The following is a 26,804-nucleotide window of genomic DNA, read 5'->3' on the forward strand; positions in this document are numbered from 1 at the left end:
AAGTGGGGAAAGTTCGTACCCAAGCCTGAAAGCAAAGAAGCTATGAATGTCAACACATCACCTGTAAAGTTCACGACGAAAGTGAGCCAGAAGCAGAGTATGAAATCCACTTCTTTTCAAGATAAGCCAAGTGGAAAGTTGACTCTAAAAGAAATGCAAGAGAAAGAGTACCCATTTCTGGATTCTGATGTACTAGCTATTTTTGAATAACTCCTCGAGTTAAATCTCATTGAGCTTCCAGAGATGAAGCGACCAAATGAAGCGACCAAATGAAGCTGGGAAAACAAATGACTCGAATTACTGCAAATACCATTGACTTGTGAGTCACCCTCTGGAGAAGTGCTTTGTCTTCAAGGACAAAGTTATGAACTTGGATCGCGAAAAGAAGATCCTGCTTGAAGATGAGAAAGCAAGCGCAAACCAAGTCTCTATCACCTTTGGCTCATTCAGTCCGGATGAATTGTGTGGTTTTAAATAAAGTAAAGATGAAGAATTACTGGAGAACGACAAAGCTGAAGTCAATCAATCTGATGATGATGAAGGTGGGACATTGGTAACTCATTGTAGGCACCACAAAAGGAGCCCACGAAAAGAATCAATAGAACAACCAAAAAGGAAAATAATGGTGAAAAGACCCAGGAGATGGAATCCAGTTAAGCATTTGAAGAAAGCAAAAGTGGAGGTGCACCATCCTCAAAAGCCACGACATCCAGTGACCTTGGAGGATTTCTTGCCATTTTGGTTTCGTATGAAGATTTCCCGTGATAGTATTGAGGCCTCTTGTTGCAATGCTGATAAAGGGGAAGAAAAGAGTGATGACCTACCGTTGGCACCATCTTCGTAAAAGCTCATTGAGTCCACTCCTCAAGAAGTTAATGATTGTGAGAAAAAAGTTACATTCACAAATGACGACCTTCTACTAGGTGACACTCTTCATAACCGCCCGGTGTACCTGGTTGGCTATATGTGTGATGAAAGGGTAAATCGAATTTTGGTTGATGGAGGATCCTCAGTGAACATCTTGCCAATTCGCACTGTGAAAGAACTTGGTATTCCCATGAACGAACTCTCAGAAAGTTGTGTGATGATCCAAGGATTCAACCAAGGGGGGCAAAGAGCCATTGGTGCAATCAGGTTGGGAATCACCATTGAAGATATGCAATCAAGTGCATGGCTGCATTTGATCGATGCAAAGACTTCATACAACGTCTTGCTCGGAAGGCCTTGGATACATGAGAATAAAGTGGTTCCATCTACCTACCATCAATATTTGAAGTACTACGAGGGTGAAGTCGAGAAGAAGATAGTTGCTGATGATGAGCCATTCACCGATGCTGAGTCACACTTCACCGATGCAAAGTTCTACTTGAAGAACCGCATTGTGAAGGAGCTAAAAGCTGATGATGGCATGAAAAGCAAGAATGACGAGCCCACAACTAAAAGAGATGAGGTGATTGCTGGTAGAGCCAAAGCTATTATTGAGGAGGTACAACCCAATGTGAATAAATCTCATAGAGGGGATATTGCGTCTTATGGCAAGAAAGTAAGTCATGCACTCCAATATGTCCCTAAAAGAAAGAAAGATGAAGGTGAATCATCTAATCTCCAAACTAACATGCTAAAGGAGTTAACTCTTCCGGTAAAATGAATTGAGGCAGTAAAGTTGTCCTCAAAGCCACTTGTAGGGTTTGTAGCCCAAAATCGTTTGCAGAATGTGGCACTCCCTACAAAGCAAACAGATGAAGGTTTTAATCCTAATGCTTACAGGCTATTTGCAAAAACTGGATACAATCCCAATGAGCCGTCAAAGTTAGGGAAGCTTCCATCAGAAGATGCGACGAGGAAACCGCGTGAAGGTTTGGGATACAAGCAACCATCACCAGTGTGCATCTCCATAAGAAGGGCGAGCAACAATTATATCACTGTAGAAGACGAATCTGCCGCTTCTAATAGGCCTTTTGTCTTTGATCGACTTGGAAAATCAACTGTGAGAACTCTGTATTTGAGAGATTGGGTCCATTAAAGAAGGGGAATAAGTTCCAGAGAAATTATTGAAATATAAAAACAGCCGCTTTGCCCAAAATTCAGAAGATCTCTAAAGATTTCCAAAGTTTGGTTCCTTCTAGAGTGAAGCGACAAACAAAATTCATGGTTTCGTGTGATGAGGTACTGAAGGTGAAGCCATACACTGTGGTCTACACTTAAGAACGTGATGAAGATGAAAAAAGTGTGGGTTCTTCGTATCATGTTACTACACAAGGCAAGCATGGTGTTTTATCTCTAATGGAGGATGACGAGAAATTGGACGATGTTTCACCGTGTTATCACATATCCTTCAACGATGGGGACCCTCAAGAAAATGAAGATGCGAAAGATGCTCCACCTGAACTTGAAGAAGGAGTGAAGACTACAGTTGATGCCTTAAAAGAAGTTAACCTTGGCACCGATGAAGAACCAAGACCTACCTACCTATGTGCTTTACTAGGAGTGGATGAAGAAAGCACTTATATTGAGTTACTCAAGGAGTTCAGGGATGTCTTTGCTTGGAGCTACAAAGAGATGTCTGGCTTGGACCCGAAAGTAGCAGTCCATCATCTTGTCGTCAAGAATGGTGCTCGCCCTGTTAAACAAGCCCAAAGGCGCTTTAGGCCGGACTTGGTTCCCTTAATTGAAACCGAAGTTAACAAACTCATCGAAGCTGGCTTTATTCGTGAAGTTAAATACCCAACATGGGTTTTAAGTATTGTCCCTGTAAGGAAGAAGAATGGCCATATTCGAGTGTGCGTCGACTTCAGGGATCTCAACAATGCGTGTCCCAAAGATGAATTCCCGCTTCCTATTCCAGAGCTGACGATTGATGCTACTACTGGGTATGAGGTAATGTCGTTTATGGATGGTTCGTCAGGCTATAACAAAATTTGCATGGCACCAAAAGATGAAGAGCTTACTGCATTCCACATCCCCAATGGTATTTATTGCTATAGGGTAATGCCTTTTGGCTTAAAGAACGCTGGTGCTACTTATTAAAGGGCTATGCAGAATATTTTTGATGACCTTCTACACAAAAATATTGAATGCTATGTGGACGACTTGGTGGTAAAATCAAGAAAGATGGGCGACCACTTGAAAAACTTGAGAATGGTGTTTGAGTTGCTCCAGAGGTACCAACTTAGGATGAATCCATTGAAATACGCCTTTGGAGTTACTTCCGAAAAGTTCCTTGGTTTCATTGTCCGACATCGAGGGATGGAAATTGATCAAGCCAAAGTAGATGCAATCTTGAAAATGCCTGAATCTCGGGATATTCACGAATTGAAAAGTCTGCAAAGAAAGTTAGCGTACCTTAAGAGATTCATCTCAAACCTAGCTGAGAGGTACCAACCATTTAGTCTCTTTATGAAGAAAGGTGTCCCTTTCAAATGGGACCAAGCGTGTAGCAATGCCTTTGAGAGCATTAAATCCTACTTGATGAAGCCTCCGGTTTTAGCAGCCCCTATACTTGGAAAGCCGTTAACACTATATATTTCAGCACAAGAAAGGTCTGTTGGAGCGCTGTTGGCCCAAGAAAATAGTTAGGGGAAAGAAAACTCTCTTTACTACTTGAACAGGATGATGACACCACACGAGCTGAATTATTCGCCAATTAAAAAGTTGTGTTTGGCGCTAGTCTTCTCAATTCAAAAGTTGAAGCACTACTTTTAAGCTCATGTTGTTCGTCTGGTTTCTAGAGCAAATCTCATCAAGTTCGTGATGTCAAAACCTGCCCTTAGTGATCAACTAGCGAGATAGTATCTCCAATTTTAAAAAATTGAGATTTTGTACATCCCTCAAAAGGCTATAAAAGGACAAGCATTAGCAGACTTCTTGGCAGATCACCCTATACCTGATGATTGGGAGCTAACTGATGAACTGCCTGATGAGGACACAATGGTCATTGAAGTTCAACCTCCATGGAAGATGTACTTTAATGGTGCTTCACAACGCGGAGGAGCTGGCGCTAGTGTAGTATTTGTCACTTCTCAAGGTGAAGTTTTGCCCTACTCTTTTACGTTGACGCAACTCTGCTCTAACAACGTTGCTGAGTATCAAGCACTAATACTTGGGCTTGAAATGGCTGTCAAAATAAATCGGTTGCAATTGCAAGTCTTTGGTAACTCTCAGTTGGTGATCAACCAGTTTTTAGGTAGTTACGGGGTCAAGAAACCTGAACTACGCCCATATCATGATTATGCTAAAACATTAATAGGATGGGTCGGTGACGTGTCTATTCAACATGTGCCAAGGAAAGAAAATAAGAAGGTTGATGCTTTAGCTACCCTAGCTTCATTGTTAACCTTGTCTGATCAAGCGTAAGTTATTATCTGCCAAAAATGGGTAGTACAGCCGCCAAATGAGGTTGAAGGTGAAGGAAATGAACTTAAGCATCTTGTCACTATTTCTGAAGCTGAGAAAAGAATGGTGACAACCCATTATCAACTACTTAAGCTATGGGATACTTTCAGAAAATCCGAGGAGAAGGACTGAAATCCGCCGTCGTGCACCTCGCTTCCTTTACTACAAAGATACTCTATACAAAAGGTCATTCGAGGGAGTACTCTTGCGATGCTTAGGGGAAGAAAGAGCACTCCAAGCTTTGCAAGAGGCACATTCTGGGATATGTGGATCACATCAGTCTGGACCAAAGCTCCACTTCCATATAAAAAGGCTGGGATATTATTGGCCAACGATGGTAAAAGATTACTTGGACTACGCTCGAAGATGTAAGGCTTGTCAATTCCATGTAAATTTTATTCATCAACCTCCTGAAGTGCTGCACGCGACTGTGGCATCCTGGCCGTCTGACGCTTGGGGATTGGATGTTGTTGGACCACTGCCAAAGTCCTTTGGTGTGCACCTATACATCTTGACTGCAACTGACTACTTCTCAAAATGGGCTGAAATTGTTGCTCTTAAGGAGGTAAAGAAGTAAAATGTTGCAAGTTTCATCTAAGTAAACATAATCTATCGCTTTGGCATTCCTCGTTACATAATAACGGATAATAGAAAGTTATTCGATAATAGGTTGATGAACAAGATTTGTGATCTATTTGGCTTCAAGCAACATAACTCTTCGATGTACAATGCTGCCGCCAATGGTCTAGCTGAGGCACTCAAAAAAACTCTATGCAACTTGTTAAAGAAAGTCATCTCCAAATCCAAACGAGATTGGAATGACCGTATGGAAGAAGCTCTATGGGCATATAGGATGACTCACCACACGCCAACACAAGCGACTCCTTATTCGCTCGTTTATGGAGTCAAAGCTATCTTGCCACTCGAGTGTCAAATACCTACATTATGACTGGCTATTCAAGAAGGGATCATTGATGAAGAAAATGCTCGACTTCGATTAGTAGAGTTTGAGGCTCTTGATGAGAAGAGGTTGGAAGCTCAACAGAGTCTTGAATGTTATCAAGATCGATTGTCTCGTGCCTTCAATAAAAGAGTTCGCCCGAGATCCTTTCAAGTAGGAGATCAAGTCCTTGCCGTACAAAGACCCATAATTACTTCCCATAAACCTATAAGGAAGTTCACTTCAAAATGGGATGGGCCATATGTCGTACAAGAAGCTTATTCAAGTGGGGCTTACAAGCTAGTTGATGCAGATGGCAAGTTTTTGAAGAAGTATTATCCTTGAAGTTGCAACGCTCCTTGACACATGAGCCTAAACTGCATGTTCCTACACTCCTAGCCCGTATGAGTCTAAACTGTGTACGACCCACCCAAAAAACAAAATTGTCCGCTAGGTTGAAAACCTTGAAAGGGGAGGCCTAGGCAAAAGTTAGGACATAAAAAAATAAATAAATAAAGAAAATAAAAAAAAAATCACCCATTCTGAACTACGGTATGACTTGATCCTCTTCACCGAGGTACGTAGGTAGCTTAGAGTTTCATTCTGAGTTCAGCCGCATAAGTTCAAAAGATAAATATTTTCCTAGTCGTTGTCCAAATGAAGTATGATATAAGTAATTTATTCAAACAACACTTGAAAATCAGGCTGAAATTTCATTCTTCTTTTGAACTTTGGATCTCATATGACTTAGAAGGGGCAAGTCTTCTTGATAAACCAGTGTCTTCAATAGGGCGATTATAGTCTTTTAGTAGGCTACCAAGTATTTACACTAAAGTTCAGGGATTTACTATGTCTTCATGTTCACCAAATCTTTAAGTCCTCTGGTCTTCAAATTTGCTACTCTCTAAGTTGAAATGTTTAAACCCTCCAAGTCTCCAAGTTGAAGTCTTCAAGTCGTCGGTCTTCAAGTTGAAGTCTCCAAGTTGAAATCCTCAAGTCTGTCGGTCTTCAAGTTGAAGTCTGCAAAGTCCACCAAATCTTCAAAGTTTCCAAATATTCACGTCAATGTCGTCAAGTCCACACAGTCTTCGAGTTGAAGCTTTATAATTTTTCAATCTTAAGGTGGACATATGAGTCCCTTTGCACCTTAAGTTGGCCTCTTCGTGGGTTTGTCCTTAAAAGGAAACTATATTTTCCAATCTTAAGGTTGACATGTAAGTCTCTTGAGAGTAATCTCTCCGATAGTCGGGGCACATTGAGAGTAATCTCTCCGATAGTCGGGGCACATTGAGAGTAATCTCTCCGATAGTCGGGGCACATTGAGAGTAATCTCTCCAATAGTCGGGGCACATTGAGAGTAATCTCTCCGATAGTCGGGTCATTTTGAGAGTAATCTCTCCGATAGTCGAGGTACATTGAGAGTAATCTCTCCGATAGTCGGGGCACATTGAGAGTAATCTCTCCAATAGTCGGGTCGTTTTGAGAGTAATCTCTCCGATAGTCGAACCACATTGAGAGTAATCTCTCCGATAGTCGGCTCACATTGAGAGAAATCTCTCTGATAGTCGGGGTACATTGAGGGTAATTTCTCCGATAGTCGGGGCACATTGAGAGTAATCTATCCGATAGTCGGGGCACATTGAGAGTAATCTCTCCGTTAGTCGGGTCGTTTTGAGAGTAATCTCTCTGATAGTCGAGCCACATTGAGAGTAATCTCTCCGATAGTCGGGGCACATTGAGAGTAATCTCTCCGATAATCGAGCCGTTTTGAGAGTAATCTCTCCGATAGTCGAGCCACATTGAGAGTAATCTCTCAAATAGTCGGGTCGTTTTGAGAGTAATTTCTCCGATAGTCAAGCCACATTGAGAGTAATCTCTGTGATAGTCGGGTCACGATGAGAGTAATCTCTCCGATAGTCGGGCCACCTTGAGTGTAATCTCTCCGATATTCGGACAGGGATGAGTATCCATCCCCTCACACCCTAAGATTATCTTTTTCATGCATGGATCATCTCGTTAAACAAGAACAAATTCTTTTCGTTCGACCTACAAAAAATAATAAAGACAGAAAACACAGAAAAATTAAAGCGAAAAACAAATTACCTTTGCGCAGGCTTCCTAAACGTTAGAAGTCGAAGTAAGATGGACTTTGAGAATGTCGCGGGTTTATGCGAAATAAACATGAGCACATGACTTTATATAGGTGCTGAAAAGTGGCGTTGAAGTTCGTTTTGCCGATATGGGACCAGTACTAAGGCGGCAGCGACAATTTGTCTCCTAAAGGGATTTAGTCAATGGCTACTTCAAGTTCAAGTGGGATTTGGAGACTATCAAACACTTCTTATATGCTTGGTAATGTGCGGACGACGACATTCCTATATGAATAGGAGTCCTCCGACCATGGATGGCCACGAAAAGAATTGTTATGTCAGATGAAACTTTTCTTTAATGCAAAGAATGGAATTTAAAGTGGAAAAAAGTTTCATGAATACTTTGTCTTACGAGATGACTGATGTTTGGTCATTATGCATATTTATACATGCCATTAGTAACATGGAAATTCTTTTCATAACTCGAGGAAAGTAAAGATTCAATTCGGGAAAAAATTTAAGAGGACAAATATGTCTATTATGTGTACTTCAAGCCTAATCTTTGAGTCTTAATTAATCTACGCTCATGATAAGTTTTGAAGTAGGGGGCATTTGTAGGCATGTAAAATTTATTGAATTTAAATTCAATAAATAATTTGGACTATAGTTTAAATATACTAGTCCAAATAAATATTATGAGCTAATATTATTGGATTAATTCTATAAGTTCAATATAATTGAGCTAGCCCATTTAATTGGGCTATAAATGATGAGCCCACTTCATTAGGTCCAAGATGTCATCTTCCAAGAGGCCCAGTTTGGTGTCACGCGTGAAATGACGTGGCACGCCAAGTCAAACAAAAGAACCAATGGGATCATGCCACGTGTCAAAATGACAAGGCATGCCAAGTCACATTAAAAGGCCAATGAAATCGCGCTACATGTGCAAGTGACATGTTCTGGCCAATCAAATGCGGTCTTGTCACACTTCAATTTGATTGGTCGGAAAGAATTTGTTGTTACTATAACTCTTCCCTCCCACAACTATAAATAGGGGTCTTCATAACCCAGAAAAGAGACCAGAAGTTATAACAAGAAGCAAGAAAGAGCTCGTGGATCAAACGCCGCAAATTTCTCTACAAGTTTCAAGCTTCAAACAATCAAGTTCAAATTAAAGAAATCAAGTTCAAGCTCAAGAACGAAGAACAAGTCAAGATTCAAGGAGTACGAGTTCAAATCAAAGTTCGTGCTAGTTGAATTTAAGATCATCGTTGGTGGAAACAAATATAGATTCAAGATCAAGCTCAAAGGCCCTTGAATTTATTTACTATTGGAAAGAAGAATCAGAGGATTCATAGAGATTGTACACTCAAATATTTGAAATCAAATACTACGATTGTTGCAATATTTTTTAGTCTCGATTTTATTTTTTCGACGCAATTTATTGTCTACACACATGACCATATAGTTCCATAACAAATCACGGAATCACCAACACCAGCTCGATCACGATTTCCAAATATTCCAAGATCTACTACCGTGTTACCCGAATAATAACAGAAATTTACAAAATTTATGAATTTTTCAAAACCTGTTGAGTTTTTTTTTAATCAAGAATTTTTTTCTTTTAATTCCTAACTATTCATGCACAGTAGGGACCCCATAATTTAATTAAGAAATCTTACTATTATTAAATTAATTTAAAATTTTGAAATTAATATTTACCATAATCAATTATAAATTATTTCAGTAAAAATTCATAATTGCACTCTTTAATTAAATTTTGAGATTCTTTCATTATACTTTATTTAGCTCTACGTCTTAAGATTCAAATACTAATCGATTAAATTAAATTACTGATAATTTAATTTATTGATTATTTTATTTAGATTTTTTCTCACCTTATTTCATGTGTCGGATACAAAAGTTATCGGCCGGGTTTACACATGAAACTTGTAAGCTTTCATAAAAGTGTATCATCAATATCAAGACTAACACATAGATTTTATCAACTAATTATTATTTTAGCAATGTATATTATTATTATTGTTCAATTTACCAGGCATGTTGACCCACAAAAGAATCTCGCCTTTTAGTAAATCAAAATAATAAATAACATAAACAGCTATTGATAATTATATCAAGATTAAGAGTATAAATTTATTTAACGGGATAGAGAATTATTTTACTAAGTCAGTATAAAATACTTATCTCTACTTGGTCTATTCAATATATGCAAAATACACTAGCACAAGAAGTCAAAAATTTAACCATATCTCACAATCAAGATGAATTATATTTAATCTTATGCTACAATCATTCCGATAGTTTGTCCAACTCCATCATTAGATTGTGAACATAAACTGTATGATTTATAAGAACCGATGATAATCTTTTGTGTATAAGTTAAAACTCTATACACTAAATTATCTACTATATAAGCAAATGAAACACAAATAAATACCTGATCTATTTAAACAAGACTTTATTAAATTAAATAAATAAATAAATAATTAGTTATTCCATGAAAAGTACTATAACAAAATACATGGTTTATAGTATATCTTAACAATCTTCTGCTTAGACTCTGAACATGCGTCTACAACCTTAACACCCATTCCCTAAATCTTCTATAGAAAGATCTTAATAACTGGGTCTGTCAAGTTTCTTTCTGATGCAATCTTGGCGACTGCCATATCACCTCTCTGCACTATGCCTAAAAATTAAATGATTTAAGCTCAATGTGCTTAGCCCTTTCATGGCTTCGTGATTCCTTCAAATTTGCAATCGCACCACTATTATCATAATAACGTGTAATTGGTGCTTGAATTTTGAGAACTACAACCAAATCTCTTAGAAAGTTTCAAGCCAAACCGCCTTTTTGGCCGCCTTAGAGGCTATCACATATTTGGTTTCTATAGCAAAATTGTCATGACCCAAATCCTAAACATTGGCCACGATGGCGCCTAACATCCGCTTACTTGGCAGACCAACATTAGCACAATAACTAAAGCAGTTTAACAACTAAGATACTTTAAATAGTAAAAGAGTGAAATAAAATAAAGGTATAATAGGAGTACCACCAACATTGTCTAAGTCTATCCCTAGAATCTGGTGTCACAAGTACATGAGCCACTAATAATGCTAAATACAGATTTGAAATAAAAATACAATACTATCTGGAATAATAAACGGTAGATAAAGGTAGGAAGGGGACTCCAGGGTCTGCAATAGCCAAGCAATGCTACCTCAAGCCTCCTGGATGAAAAGGGTCTGAGCAATCACCTCTGGACACTACTGGGATCAACACAGGGATCTGCACAAGAAGTGTAGAATTGTAGTATGAGTACAACCGACCCATGTACTTAGTAAGTATCGAGCATAACATCGACGAAGTAGTGACGAGGCTATGACAAGACACTAACTATAAACTTGTACAAGTAATAAGTAGAGAAGCAATAACGAGATGGAGAAATGACTAACTACATTATAACGAGCCGATCGGTTGTTTTTCTTTATAGATCCCCGTTCCCTTATTTAAGACTTCGTGTATGTACTTTTACAATTTTATAACTTTCGGGGATGGTTAATTTGGTTTTAGAAGGGTTCGGGTTGAATTCGGAACACTTAGTTCCTTAATAGTGGCCTAAGGTAGCCAAGTTTGACTTGAGTCAACATTTTGAGTAAACGGCCTCGGAACCAGGATTTGATAGTTCCAATAGGTTTGTATGATGGTTTTGGACTTAGACGTGTGTTCGGATCGAGTTTCGGATGATCCGGGAGCGTTTCAACGCTTAATGTTGAAAGTTGGCGCCTTGAAGGTTTTAGAGTTTCTTAAATTTGGTTTGAAGTAGACTTTGGTATTATCGATATCCGTTTGGGGTTCCGATCCTGAAAATATGTTTGTATGGTGATTTTTGACTTGTGCGTAAAATTTGACGTCATTCTGAGTTGTCTAAACATGATTCGTCGCGTTCAGAACTAGTTGAAGAAGTTTGAAGTTCGTAAGTTGATTAATTTTGTTTCAAGGTGCGATTCTTGGTTTCAATATTGTTTTACATGTTCTGAGACTTTGAGTAGGTTTTTATTATGTTTATGGACTTGTTGATGCATTTGGATAGGGTCCCGAGTGGCTCAGGTGTGTTTCGGACAACTAGGAGTTAAGTCCAAAATAGCAGATTTTCTGCTAACTGGTTTCCTTCTTCGCCAACGCGGAGGAAGCCTCACGTTCGCGATGAAAGAATTGGGCTGGCGAGATTTTTTTCTATGCATTCGGGAAAAGAGGGTCGCGATCAAAGCTTTGGGGTCACAAGCCTTCGTATTTGCGATCACAGGGTCACATTCGCGTAGAAAGGGGCTAGGTCTGGCGGCTCAGCAAGTCGTTGCCCTTCGCATTTTCAAAAGGCAGGTCGCGTTCGCGATGATGGACGGGGCTAGCCTTCGTGATTGCGGGGGTCCTGATCATGATCACGAAGAGGCTTTTTATGGCCTTGGCAATTTTTGCCTTCGCGATCGCGAAGAAGGGATCACTTGGCAAAAACTTTTAAAAGTCAGGATTAAGCTCATTTTTCTCATTCTTACACTTTGCTTGGCCGATATTGGTGCTTGTTGGAGAGGGATTTTCACCTTTCATCTTGAGGTAAGTAATTTCTTCATAGATTATTGATAGATTTTAACATAGAAATTGTAGAAATTATGTGATTGTGCTGAAAAACCTAGGGTTTAGTAAAAATAGAATTAGGCCACAAAAATGATTATGAAATTGAGTAGAAATTGTATATTGAGTTCGTAAGGTCATGGGTAATATTTATCTACAAAATTTCCGGAATCCGGGCACGTGGGCCCGTGGGGTGACTTTTAAGGACTTTCTAATTTGGGTTGGGTAATTACTCTAATAGATAAATTATGAACTTTTGAGCATATAGTGAGTTGTTTGTATGACCTTTGGCTAGTTTTGGATTGCTCGACATCGATTTGGGGCAATTAGTAAGGTTGAAAGGCCGAGTAGTGGACTTGGAAGCGAAGTAAGTCTCTTGCCTAACCTTGTAAGAGGGAACCCGTAGGTGTTTAAATTGTTATTTTCTAATAATTGTGGGTGCTACATATGCACGAAGTGACGAGAGTCCGTACGTAGCTAAAAGTTCATGTTTATGTCCGGGTAGACTTAGGACTTTACCATGCAATATTTGTACTATTTGAACCTAACTTGTTAGTTTAATTACGTGAAATTATAATTAAAATTTGATTAGGGATTATGTTAGACCGAGCTTCGTTACTTTGAGTTTTGGCGGAATATTCGATTATTGACAGAAAATTTGCTCCTTTATGTGCCTATCTTGGTGTTGTAAACGTATGTTCCGTAGTCCGAAGAGTTTCCCTATTCTTGTGGATCGGGCCGAACGTCTCGGCATAATATATATATATATATATATATATATATATATATATATATATATATATATATATATATATATATATATATATATATATATATATATATATATATATATCGGGCCGTACGACCTCGGCATAACTCGTGCGTAATATCGCTAGGAGTCCGATTATACTTGATATTTCCTTCATGACTTGAGAATTGATAATTAATTGATGGTTCTTATTTGTTAAAATTGGCATGTGATATTTGAGTATTTTAAATTGATATTTTGTTAAAGACTCACTTATTTATTGCTCCTTATTCTATGGTTACTGTTGTATTTCATGCCTATTTATAATTCTTGCACTTTATCTGTTGACTACTAGTAAGTGTCGATGTCGATCCCTCGTCACTACTTCTTCAAGGTTAGACTAGATACTTACTGGGTACGCATTGATTTACGTACTCACGCTACACTTCTGCACTAATTGTGCATGTTCTGAGGCAGGTACATATGGTGGCCATTCAGGCGCGCATCCCCGTTATTCGCAGACCTAGTAATGAGTTGCTTCCCATGCTCTCATCTGCAGCTCCTAGAGTCTTCTCCTTGTTGTATTTACTATTTCTGTCTTTTTTATTTCAGACAATAGTTATAGGAATTTTGTATATTCTACTAGATTGCTCGTGCACTTGTGACACCGGGTTCTGGGAATTACTATTAGATTTTTGTGGTTTTGCCTACATTGTTACCATTTCATTTTTATGTCTTATTTATGCATTATACCACTATGATCTTTTATACTTATTTTATTTATTAATAAAAAATTCATGATTTCAAAAGCAATAAAATGAGTAATTAATCTGATAGTTCACCGTTGGATTGCCCAAAATATCATCACATCACAGTCTCACAACTCAACACGGTAGCGGAATATAACAATCAAGAATAATCACAATTCATCTTTTCCATTACGGCACACACACACACACACACACACACACACACACACACACACACACACACACACACACACACACACACACACACACACACACACACACACACACACACACACATATATATATATATATATATATATATATATATATATATATATATATATATATATATATATATATATATATATATATATATATATATATATATATATATATATATATATATATATATATATATATATATATATATATATATATATATATATATATATATATATATATATATATATATATATATATATATATATATATATATATATATATGCAGCATACAACGCGATCCAATATATCAATAACAACCAAATACGACAAATCTCACAACATAACATAAAAGGGGAACTAAGTAGCATAATTCTTCAAGGCGATCCGATGTATCATAGTAGAGTGAAATAGGAAACAATTTAAGGCAATAAGGTGTAATGACCCAACCGGTCATTTTGAGAATTTGCACTTCGCTCGGTAGTTTACGGGCATGAGTAGCTCCGTATAATGTATTATGACTTATGTGAATCGTCAATTTTGATTTTCAGGTTATTCGGAATCGAATTGGAAGAATGGATTTCATTGTTGAAGCTTTAAATTGGGGGAGTTGATTAAGTTTGACTTTTTGTGAATTTGAACCTGGAATGGAGCTTTGAGGGTTCCGTTAGCTCCGTTGGGTGATTTTGATCTTAGGAGTGCGTCCGGATTGTGATTCGGAGGTCCGTAGTAAAATTTGACTTGAAATGGCAAAATAGGAGTTTTTTTGAAAAGTTTGACCGGGAGTGGACTGTTTGATATTGAATTCAGATTTGTGATTCCGGGAATTAGAATAGCTTTGTTATGTTATTTGGGACTTGTGCGCAAAATTTGAAGTCATTCCGGATTGATTTGCTAAGTTTCGGCACGAGTTATTGAATTTGAAAGTTTGAAGTTCATAGATTTTGATTTGAGGTGTGATTCATCATTTTTGTGTTGTTATGTGTGTTTTGAGGCCTCGAGTAGGTCCGTATTGCATTATTAAACTTGTTGGTATATTCGGACGGGGTCCCGAGTAGCTCGGATGAGTTTTGGACAAGGTTCAGATCATTTTCACTTCATGTTGCATTGTTGAAGGCTGCTGGTTTTGGTATGATCGCACTTGCGGTTGATTTGCGTAGGTACGATGGCCGCGGAAGCGACAAAGGCGTCGCAGATGTGAGATGAGAGCTGGATGAGGAGGCCCGCAGAAGCGGAGAAAAGGGCGCAGGTGTGGATGCGCAGGTGCATCGAGTGGAAGCGCAGGTGCGAGTGTCTTCGCAGATGGGGAGTTTGATACCGCAGGTGCGGGGGTTGCTGGGCAAGGCCATTTTTTGCAGATGCAATGTTTTTCTGCAAAAGCGGTGGTCGCAGGTGCGACAAATTGTCCGCAAATGCGGAAATCACTGGGCAGAACCTATAATTCGAGGTCTTTGGTTTCTATCTTCATTTTCGGATATTAGAGCTCGGATTGGGCGACTTTGGAGAGGAGATTTTCCACACAACTTGGGGTAAGTGTTCTCTACTCATTTGTTATCTTATATCACGAATCAACCTTCGTTTTTGGTAATTGTATTGTGAATTTTGTAGAGAAAATTGGGGGTTTTGGCCTAAAGTTTCATAATATGAATTTTTGAGTTTTGAACATCGAATTGGATTCGGATTTGAGTGAAACTAGTATGGTTGGACTCATAATTGAATGAGTTGTTGGATTTTGTAAATTTTGTCGGGTTTCAAGGTGCGGGGTCGGGTTGGGCTTTTGGTCGGTTTTGGGCTTTTGATTCAAGATTTGATCTTTTTCGATCGGTATTGGTTCCTTTAGCATTGTTTGATGTACTTGAGTTGTTTTTGGTTAGTTTAGAGCCGTATGGAGGCCGGAACACGCGGGATGGAATTTTGGAGCATCACTTGGCTTGCTCGGTGTTGTAATTGGCTTGTTCGAGGTAAGTAACTCTTCTAATCTTAGTGTTGAGGGTATGAAACCCCGTAATACGTGTTATGTGATTGGTATTGAGGTGATGCACATGCTAGGTGACGGGCGTGTGGGCATGTACCATGTGAATTGGGACTCCGTCGTTTCCATGGCACTATATAGTGGCCCTATTTTATTGATATCCGTATTTTCACCATGTGATAAAGTAATTGAGCTATCAATCATGCTAGATATCATGTTTAGGCTTTATGCCGATACTGTTGGGACCCATAGTGGTCATTTCTTGCTGTCATATCACTGATTTCATGCATTCATATCATATCTCAGTCTCAGTTGTTATTTATTGATACATCATATGATTGTTGTCGGGCTAGTTTCATGACATTGTGAGCCCGTGAGTGAGACTGGAGAGATTGATGACTGAGTTAGGACGAGAGCCTGATTATGAGTGACAGTTATGGGATCGGGCTGCATGTCGCAACATGCTATATTGATTTATGCATGGATCTGGCTTATGATAGCGCTTGGGCTGTAGGAGCCCCTCCGAATTCTATACACATCCCCAGTGAGCGCGGTTTATTATATTAAGGGATGGATCTTCCCTGGACATGGATCTTGTCCGAAGCATTTATATACCTGGAGATGGATCTTCTCCATGGGGTCGGATTGGCCTTCCTCGGTACTGAGTGACTGATGGCCAGTGATGTATATATTCCAAGATGGATATTCCCTAGGCCGTGTGAGCCATATACAGTACCGAGTGGTTGAGCTTGATGAGTGGAAAGTGTGAGTCAGTGAGATTGAGTACTCTAAGAGTGTGAGCAAATGATTCATCTCTGGGATACATGGCATTGGCATGCACACATGACATACATGCATAGAGATGCATTTTTCCTCATGCTGTACGGTATCACGTCATTCATGATTTTTTACACACATTGATATGTGGGCATAGAGAGGTATTTCACACTTGCTATCTCGAATGAAAATGAAACATCTTATTTATTGTGGAAAGGATATTTGGAAAAATTACAGTTTTCAAACTTACTCATATTTTTGGCATTTTCGGTAAAAGATTTGGGTTTTCACTAAGATACTTGAAAAGCATGACTATTTTCTGGGACTCTGAATGTGCTGAGCATTTTACTTCTAAGATACATTTTTTATTACTTGTATTACGTTGTTATGAACTGTTGTGGGATATTGGTATTGGACCCGACCTTGTTAGCTCGTCACTACCTTCAACCTGAGGTTAGGTTTGTTACTTACTGAGTACATAGGGTCGGTTGTACTCATACTACACTTCTGCACCTTGCGTGCAGATGTTGATTGTTGATGTTGTTGTGTTCGATGGGAGCTGGATTGAAGATGTACCTGCATCCCAGTTGTAGCTGCCCCTTGTTCGTGGTAACTTTAGATCTATAAAACTCTGTTTATGTACTTTTCAAATAGACGATGTATTTATTTCATTTCAGCTTTGTAAATTCTATTCTTAGAAGCTCATGATTTGTAATACCAGTTCTTGGGGAAATGTATTAGTTTCATATAATTTCTTTTGAATAATCGTCTTATTAATATTATTGAAATCGGATAGTTGTTAATTGGCTTACCTAGCGCGTTGGGTTAGGTGCCATCACGACTCGTTGGATTTTGGGTCGTGACAAGGTGGTATCAGACCTCTAGGTTCATAGGTTCTACAAGTCATGAGCAAGTGTCTAGTAGAGTGTTGCGGATCGGTATGATGGTGTCCATACCTATCTTCGAGAGGCTACAGGACATTTAGGATATACTTCCCATCTTTATTTCTTTATCGCGCGGCATTGATTCAGCTTGAAGCGTAACTCTTTGAATTCCTTCCATGCATTTGTATGCGCATATGAGCGCTCGGTATCGGCTGTGCGCCGGTGGCCTGTGATTCTATGGTTGAAGTGCGAGATATGGTTTTGGCATGTTGATGATGGGCCAGTCTGGAGGACTTGATGCCGGGTTTTGACTGTAACTTGAGCACGAAGATTTCAATTGTGTGAGCACGTGCTTTTGGGACTTATAGGTCCGTTAGTGTCCCTATTAGTGGAATTTGTGATTGGATGACTATGTTGTAAGTATGATGAGAATGTGAGATGTGTTCAGATTGTTCGGATGTGATGAGAAGAGTTTACTTGAGATATAGCAAGGACTATGGGTGTCTGATTTCTATCTTGATTTGGCGTATGGTCTCGAGTGGTAAGGGATCTCTCATGTTGTTTAGTTGTGGAGTGAAGTAAATTCTCATGTCCTATTGATGAGTTCAGAATCGAGATGATTAAGTGATTGCGTAGTAGTCGTGACTGTGGAAGGGTGTAAAGAGATGTCAGTTTGAGGCAAAGCAGGTGGGTTATCTCCTGCGAGGTGTCCTGAGGTTGTGTGATCCCTATGATGTTTTGTAGAGAGTTCTCTTTTACCAGTGAATGATATATGTTGCAATTTGAGTTTGGATTGCCTGTGGAAATTGGCTTAACCCTCACGAGGATGAACGCGAGATTTGCAAATGACTTGAGGTACTAGATGGTTTGTGTTGCATAAGCAGATGAAGGATTTAATGGAATCTCACTGTGGTATTATGGTGGTAATGGGGTATGGTAATTGTAAGTAGTCCGATGTTTTATTCCAAGGCTTTGAGCCAAGTGGGGGAGTTCACTATTGACGAGTTAATTGCACGGTTATGTGTTGTATTGGTTTCAGTTCGGGGTATACTGGTGAATCAGTTATGACTTGCAGAGGTCGAGATCGAGGATGAATCGGGTAAAGGAATTTCTGAATACAGGTTGTATTACACTCTATGGGTATATGGGAATCATAAAATAATTGAGGGGTTATTCACGAAGGATGTAGTGTACATAGAGTAGGAATTTGCTCGATTGCTTAGGAGTGTGGGTTACTCCCTTGGGTGTTGGTGTGCTAATGGGGCACAGATCGTGCGGTTCGTTTGGTTGGTTTAATTGAGATTTGAGTAGAGTGGATGACTCTCGAGAATGGTTCTAATAGATTCAAGATTTATATGTAGCGATTTGGAATTTTCAAGATTTGTATATGGCTAGAAACTAGGAGTTGCGTTGGATGGTGTCGAGAGTTGTGGCATTTTTATATCATTGTGGATTGTGCATTTCAGTATCAAGAAGGTGAAGGAAACAGTTTTAGGTTCACATAAGGTCTTTTAGAGTGGGTGTCTCGGTTGTGGTGCCTTGGGGTGCTTAAGAGGGAAGTGAGCGGCTTATGGGCCTTAGGGCATTGTGGTTTTATACTAGGGTCTCTTTTGTGGTAAATTTTGGTTAAGGATCGTAGTGTTCCAGCAAGGAGAAGTATCAATTTGAAGGCAATTTGGAAGGGACTTGGAGAAATTAGGTTGGATCAGCACAGTAACGGATATAATCGGTTCTTTGGGTACTAATGATGTGGCTAGCCTCCACAGGAGTTTTGTGGCAATGCTCTTGGGTTTTGGCAACCTGCGTGGCTGGGTTGCATTAGAGAGATTCGGTTCTAATAGCTTGGTGGTGCGTAAATAGGTTTCGAAGAGTTCTCAATAGTTTTTACCACGGTTCGAGGAGTATATTTCTTATCGGTGTGAGGAATATGTTGCATATTGGGATTTTCTCCTGGATGAGATCAAATGGAAGGTTTCTGACTGATCGGGTATGTATTCTACTTATGACTCAGAGTTGATTATGAGATTCTTGTACTCTTCACAGGATGGAATGGTAGATGCGGTGTGTTGAGTGGGATTGAGATTTGCATGTGCAAGGTCACAATTTAGTTTTGAAGGGAAGGACATAAATTCGTAGGCAGCATGGACGGTTGTATATGACTAGGTAAATGATATTACTAATTGGTATGGCCTGATGAGAGTATACATTTCAGAAGGGGCAATGTGTTTTGATTTATGGATACTTCACTAGTATTGTGGCACTCTCCTGGTTGATCGACTACTGATATTCAAATTTTGCTATGTGGCACAAAAGAATTTTAGAAGTATTCCTTATGGGATGACCGTGTATGACAGATGTGTTAGACATTCTGGTGGTGGAGTTGGGATCAAATATAGTGATTCGTGTGTCCTATGGAGTTGGAGACTGGGAGTTCTCAGGAACAGATTGTCTCATGGTTGTGGACCTTGAAGTCGTGGCCGAAGCTAGCCAAATGATAATATGTGTTATAATTCAGTCACTGTGGACTTTCGGAGGGTTATTTATCTATTTTTGGGTGACCAGAGTTGATTTGGGGTCCATTGGTAGGCCCAACCAGGATGGGTATTCTACATCGAGCCAGATTGGTTGGCTCCATACTGCTATTGTTAAGGGATGTGCCTTTCGATTGTTGTTGAGCTTATTCGTATTCTGAAATGATCTGTGAGTTACTCTTCTATGCTATGAGTAGTTGTGATTTGTTGGTTATAAGCACACATGGTGCGGTTCTATTTGGACTTTATAGCGGAATTTGCGCGATATGGGTATTTGGGTGATGCATGATTGATTGCGCATTAGTTATGTTCTTTCGGGTTTGTGTGGCATTGTGTCATTTGCTTCTCCATGGTTATGGTAATGCACTTTGAGTACTTGATGTCGGATTGCGCATGGTTATTGATTTTGAGCATGGTGGCTGAGGTATTTCATATGGATCAGTGTTTGGATGGGGTCACGCATTGCATCGGAGTTGTGTTGAGATATGATCCCTTGTGTTAGATTTGTGTGTTATGGTTCTACGGTATGTGATGGATTTTCAGCATTTCATCGTGGCGATAATTGTTAATCTTGCGAGGCAGTTCTCTTATCTGAGTCATTTTTCCATGATTGAGTATTGCTTATTGGTGCACGGATTGCACGGGTTGTGGCTTTAGATTTTATGGGTATGTCATATCACTAGAGTGGTCGTGTTGGATGAGATGAAGACATTGTACCTAGAATGGATACTATCGGAATTGATTCGGCATGGTTGGAAGGATAATATCGAAAGTCGGCTTAGAAATTTGCTATAGTTCTTATCGAAGAAGATGGAGTACCATGACTTGTTGATCTGATGAATGGTTATGAGTTCTACATGTTTCTTTCATCCTTGGCAGTGTACGAAGGTTTAGAACGATGCTTTGTTTGATATGAGGTTGTTACCGATATTGGGTTGATTTGAGCAGCTACTGTGATTAGAAATCATTACTTAGAGCATTTGAGCTATGTGATATTTGAGTTTTGAGTATTTGAGTTATGGTTACGGCTTTTGGTATAGCTTGTTCAGATTTATACAGTATGTAGATGCGAGATTCTGATCTTATAAGAAATTCTGGATGTTGGAAATGGGATTCAAAGGCTTGTGGGCTAGGTTGAATTGTGAAATTTCAGTTATATTGTGTTATCAGACCTGTATGGGATAGGGTGACGTGGGATCATCCCCGGGTACATGCATGGTATGGTTATACGGCGGTTTGATGGCTTTGGGAACAACTCTTGGCACGTTCGAGGATGAACGTATGTTTAAGTGGGGGAGAATGTAACGACCCAATCAGTCATTTTGAGTATTTTCACTTCGCTTGGTAGTTTATGGGCATGAGTAGCTCCATATGATGAATTATGACTTATGTGAATTGTCGGTTTTGATTTTTAGGTTATTCAGAATCGAATTGGAAGAATGGATTTTATTGTTGAAGCTTTAAATTGAGGGAGTTGATCAAGTTTGACTTTATGTGAATTTGAACCCGGAACGGAGTTTTGATGGTTCCGTAAGCTCCGTCGGATGATTTTGGACATAGGAGCGCGTCCTGATTGGATTCAGAGGTCTGTAGTGGAATTTGGCTTGAAATGGCAAAATAGGATTTTTTTGGAAAGTTTGACCGGGAGTGGACTTTTTGATATCGGATTCGGATTTGTGATTCCGGAAATTGGAATAGCTTCGTTATGTTATTTGGGAGTTGTGCGCAAAATTTGAAGTCATTCCGGATTGATTTGCTATGTTTCGGCACGAGTTATTGAATTTGAAAGTTCGAAGTTCATAGATTTCGATTTGAGGTGTGATTCGTCATTTTTATGTTGTTATGTGTGTTTTGAGGCCTCGAGTAGGTCCGTATTGCATTATGGAACTTGTTGGTATATTCGGACTGGGTCCCGAGTGGCTCGGATGAGTTTTGGACAAGGTTCAGATCATTTTCACAACATGTTGCATTGCTGAAGGCTGCTGGTTCTGGTATGATCGCACCTGCGGTTGGTTTGCACAGGTGCGATGGCCGCAGAAGCAACAAAGGCATCGCAGATGTGAGATGAGAGCCGGATGAGGAGGCCCGAAGAAGCGGAGAAAAGGGCGTAGGTGCGGATGCGCAGGAGCGTCGAGTGGAAACGCAGGTGCGAGTGTCTTCGCAGATGCGGAGTTTGATACCGCAGGTGCGAGGGTTACGGGGCAAGGCCATTTTTCACAGATGCGATGTTTTTCCGCAAAAGCGGTGGTCGCACGTGCGATGAATTGTCCGCAAATGCCGAAATTGCTGGGCAGAACCTATAATTCGAGGTCTTTGGTTTCTATCTTCATTTTCGGATTTTGGAGCTCGAATTGGGTGACTTTGGAGAGGAGATTTTCCACAAAACTTGGGGTAAGTGTTCTCTACTCATTTTTGATCTTATATCACGAATCTACCTTCGTGTTTGGTAATTGGATTCTGAATTTTGTAGAGGAAATTGAGGGTTTTGGCCTAAAGTTTCATAATATGAATTATTGAGTTTTGAACATCGAATTGTTGTTGGATTTGAGTGAAACTAGTATGGTTGGACTCGTAATTGAATGGGTTGTTGGATTTTGTAAATTTTGTCAAGTTCCTAGGTGCGGGCTCGAGTTGGGCTTTTGGCCGGTTTTGGGCTTTTGATTCAAGATTTGATCTTTTTCGATCAGGATTGATTTCTTTAGCATTGTTTGATGTACTTGAGTTGTTTTTGGTTAGTTTCGAGCCGTTCGGAGGCTAGAATGCACGGGATGAAATTTTGGAGCATCGCTTAGCTTGCTCGATGTTGGAATTGGCTTGTTCGAGGTAAGTAACTTTTCTAAACTTAGTGTTGAGGGTATGAAACCCCGTAATACGTGTTATGTGATTGGTATTGAGGTGATGCACATGCTAGGTGACGGGCGTGTGGGCATGTACCATGTGAATTGGAACTCCGTTGTTTCCATGGCACTGTATAATGGCCCTATTTTTGTTAATATCCGTGTTTTCACCATGTGATAAAGTAATTGAGCTGTCAATCATGCTAAATATCGTGTTTAGGCTTTATGCCGATACTGTTGGGACCCATAGTGGTCGTTTCTTGCTGTCATCTCACTTATTTCATTGATATTTTGTACTTAGTTATATTCATGCACTCATATCATATCTCAGTCTCAGTTGTTATTTATTGATACATCATATCATTGTTGTCGGGCTAGTTTCATGACATTGTGAGCACGTGACTGAGACTGGAGAGATTTATGACTGAGTGAGGCCGAGAGCCTGAGTATGAGTGACAGTTATGGGATCAGGCTGTACGTCGCAACATGCTATATTGATTTATGCCTGGATCTGGCTTATGATAGCGCTTGGGCTATAGGAGCCCCTCCGGAGTCTGTACACACCTCAATTGAGCGCGGTTGATTATATTGAGGGATGGATCTTCCTTGGACATGGATCTTGTCTGAAGCATTTATATACCTTGAGATGGATCTTCTCTATGGGGCCGAATTGGCCTTCCTCGGTACTGAGTGACTGATGGTCAGTGATGTATATATTCCGGGATGGATCTTCCCTAGGTCGTATGGGCCATATACAGTACCGAGTGGTTGAGCATGATGAGTGGAAAGTGTGAGACAGTTAGATTGAGTACTCTAAGAGTGTGAGTACATGATTCATCTCTGAGATACATGGCATTGGCATGCACACATGACATACATGCATAGAGATGCATTTTTCCTCATGTTGTACGGTATCACGTCATTCATGATTTTTTACACAAATTGATATGTGGGCATAGAGATGTATTTCACACTTGTTATCTGGAATGAAAATGAAACATCTTATTTATTGTGGAAAGGATATTTCAAAAAATTACAGTTTTCAAACTTACTCGTATTTTTGGCATTTTCGGTAAAAGATTTGGGTTTTCACTAAGATACTTGAAAAGCATGACTATTTTCTGGGACTATGAACGAGATGAGCATTTTACTTCTGAGATACTTCTTTTATTACTTGTATTACGTTGTTATGAACTGTTGTGGGATATTGGTATTGGACCCGACCTTGTGTTAGCTCGTCACTACTTTCAACCTGAGGTTAGGTTTGTTACTTACTGAGTACATGGGGTCGGTTGTACTCATACTACACTTCTGCACCTTGCGTGCAGATGTTGGTTGCTGATGTTGCTGTGTTCAATGGGAGCTGGATTGAAGATGTACCTGCGTCCCGGTTGTAGCTGCCCCTTGTTCGCGGTAGCTTTAGATCTATAAAACTCTGTTTATGTACTTTTCAAATAGATGATGTATTTTTTTCATTTCAGCTTTGTAAATTCAATTCTTTGAAGCTCATGATTTGTACTACCAGTTCTTGGGGAAATGTATTAGTTTCATATAATTTCTTTTGAATAATTGTCTTATTAATATTATTGGAATTGGATAGTTGTTAATTGGCTTACCTAGCGGGTTGGGTTAGGTTCCATCACGACTAGTTGGATTTTGGGTCGTGACATAAGACAAGTAAAGTCATGAAATAACATAAGCATCTATCTAATACAGGTGAGAGCATATAACAAGTAAAGGCGGACAATAAATAAAGGCATGAATAAATAGAAACATGTAACAATTAAAGATATGTAACAAGTAAAAGAATGTATATAACAAGTAAAGACATGTATCAAGTAAAAGGCACATATAAAAATATGAAAGAAATGAAGACATGGTTAATTAAAGACTTGCAATTAAGTAGTACACCCCGCATGCTTGAAATTATGACAATGCATACACACTTGTTACCTTGCATATACACCGTCCCCATATAAATCATGTAGCCAATAGACCAATCAAGTCCTAATTCCTTCAAATCAAGGTTAACCACGACACTTTCCTCTTTTTGGAACAAGATCAACAATCCAACACGACTTTTCCTTTAGAACAAGCTTCTAAACCACCCAAATCTAGTTAATTATTGTTCAAACAAGTCAAAACAAGCTTTAGAAACTACCACCATTCGATAAAGGTTCAATCTTTAATATAATTTGAAAAGTCAACAAAAATTTAACCCGGGCCCACTGTAATGACCCGGCTAGTTGTTTTGAGTATTTTAGCCCTGTTTCCCTATTTATTGTCTCCTCTATGTTTCATGTCCGGATGTTTATTTGCAAGTCCGTAGGTCGTTTCAGCTTGAATTGGCAAAAATTAGGAAGTTGAAGGTTGGAAGGTTGAGAAGTTTGACTGGGAGTTGATTTTATTGATATCGGTGTCGAATTTCGATTTTGGAGGTTGGAATAGGTCTGTCATATCATTTATGACTTGTGTGAAAAATGTTAGGTCAATCGAAGTTGTTTTGGTATGATTCGGCGTTAGTTTTGGAAGTCGGATGTTCATAGTTTCAATAGGCTTGAATTGGGTTACGATTTGTAGAATCAATGTAATTTGATGTGATTTTGGGCCTCGAGAAGGTCTGTTATGTGTTTTGGAACTTGTTGGTATATTCGGATGGGGTCTCGGGTGTGAATCGAATCGAAATCGGATCATTTTGGACTTTGGTTGATTTGCTGAAACAACTGTTGTTCTGGGGTCATCGCACCTGCGGAGGGTTTGGCCGCAGGTGAGGGCATGCAGGTGCCTAATGGTCATCGCAAATGCGGAAAGGGCTAGCCAGGCCTGAGGTCACAGAAGCGGAGACCCTCTGCAGGCGCGAGTGCGCGCAGGTTCCACATGCGCGAGTGCGCAGGTGCTCCCAGGTTCCGTAGGAGCGGACGCGCATGTGCGCATTATTGTCCATAGAAGCGGACTTGCTTAGCCTTAGTTGTAACATCACCTGCGATGGATTTTTCAGTAGGTGCGAGGTCGCAGATGCGACTGTTTGACCGCATAAGCGAATACCGCTGGGCAGAAAAGGGGGTATTCGAGGGTTTTATCTCATTTTCATCTTTTGGACCTAGAGAGCTCGGTTTGTGAAAATATTTTGAGGTATTTTCAAGGAAATCATCGCGATAAGTGATTCTAACTCGGATTTGGCCATTATACATGAATCCATCATTATTTTTGCCATTTAATTAGTGATTTGAGTTGGAAAAATTTGGGAAACAATCGTGAAACTTCTTAGACTAAATTTTGAGGATTTGAAAGGCGATTTAAAGTCAGATTTGAGTAATTCTTGTATGGTTGAACTCGTTATTGAATGGATATTCAGATTTGAAAGTTTGGTTGGGTTTCGAGATGCCAGGACCAGGTTGACTTTTTGAGTTGACTTTTTGTTTCTCTTTAAAGATTGCAACTTTATTGTTCGGAATAGTTTCCTATAGTTTGTATTTATGGTATGAAGTTGTTTTGGCTAGATTCGAGTCATTCAAAGTTGGATAATCGAGGGAAAGGCTTACTAGTGGATTGAGTTAGCGTGTTTGAGGTAAGTGTCTTGCCTAACTTTGTGTGGGGGAATTATCCCTTAGGATTGGTGTTTTTTTGTGTTAATTGCGATATGTGAAGCCGTGCACGCAAGGTGATAAGTGTGTAAACGGGCTAAATATGGTAACTGACTAGTTTTAGCTATGAAGATTCTTTCCATGCCTTTAATTGAGTTGCCATAACATGTTATATTCATCATTATTAGTCTATCTTCACATGATTTACTTGACATCATTAATACTTGTCTTAGCTCTTACTTGCTAATTGTCTTTACATGCTTAGTTGAAGTTATTGTTCTCAATTCCTTTATTCATTATATAACCGTTGAGTTCTTTTACTTGGAGTTTTTATTTCTTGGAATATCTTATTGTTGAATTTGGTGTTGAAGTTATAAAGGTCGTGATTCACATTGAGGTAAAGTTGTAAATTTGTTGAAACACC

This window comes from Nicotiana tabacum, chromosome 15 (assembly GCF_000715075.1).
Source record: "Nicotiana tabacum cultivar K326 chromosome 15, ASM71507v2, whole genome shotgun sequence".
NCBI classification, from domain to species: Eukaryota; Viridiplantae; Streptophyta; class Magnoliopsida; order Solanales; family Solanaceae; genus Nicotiana; species Nicotiana tabacum.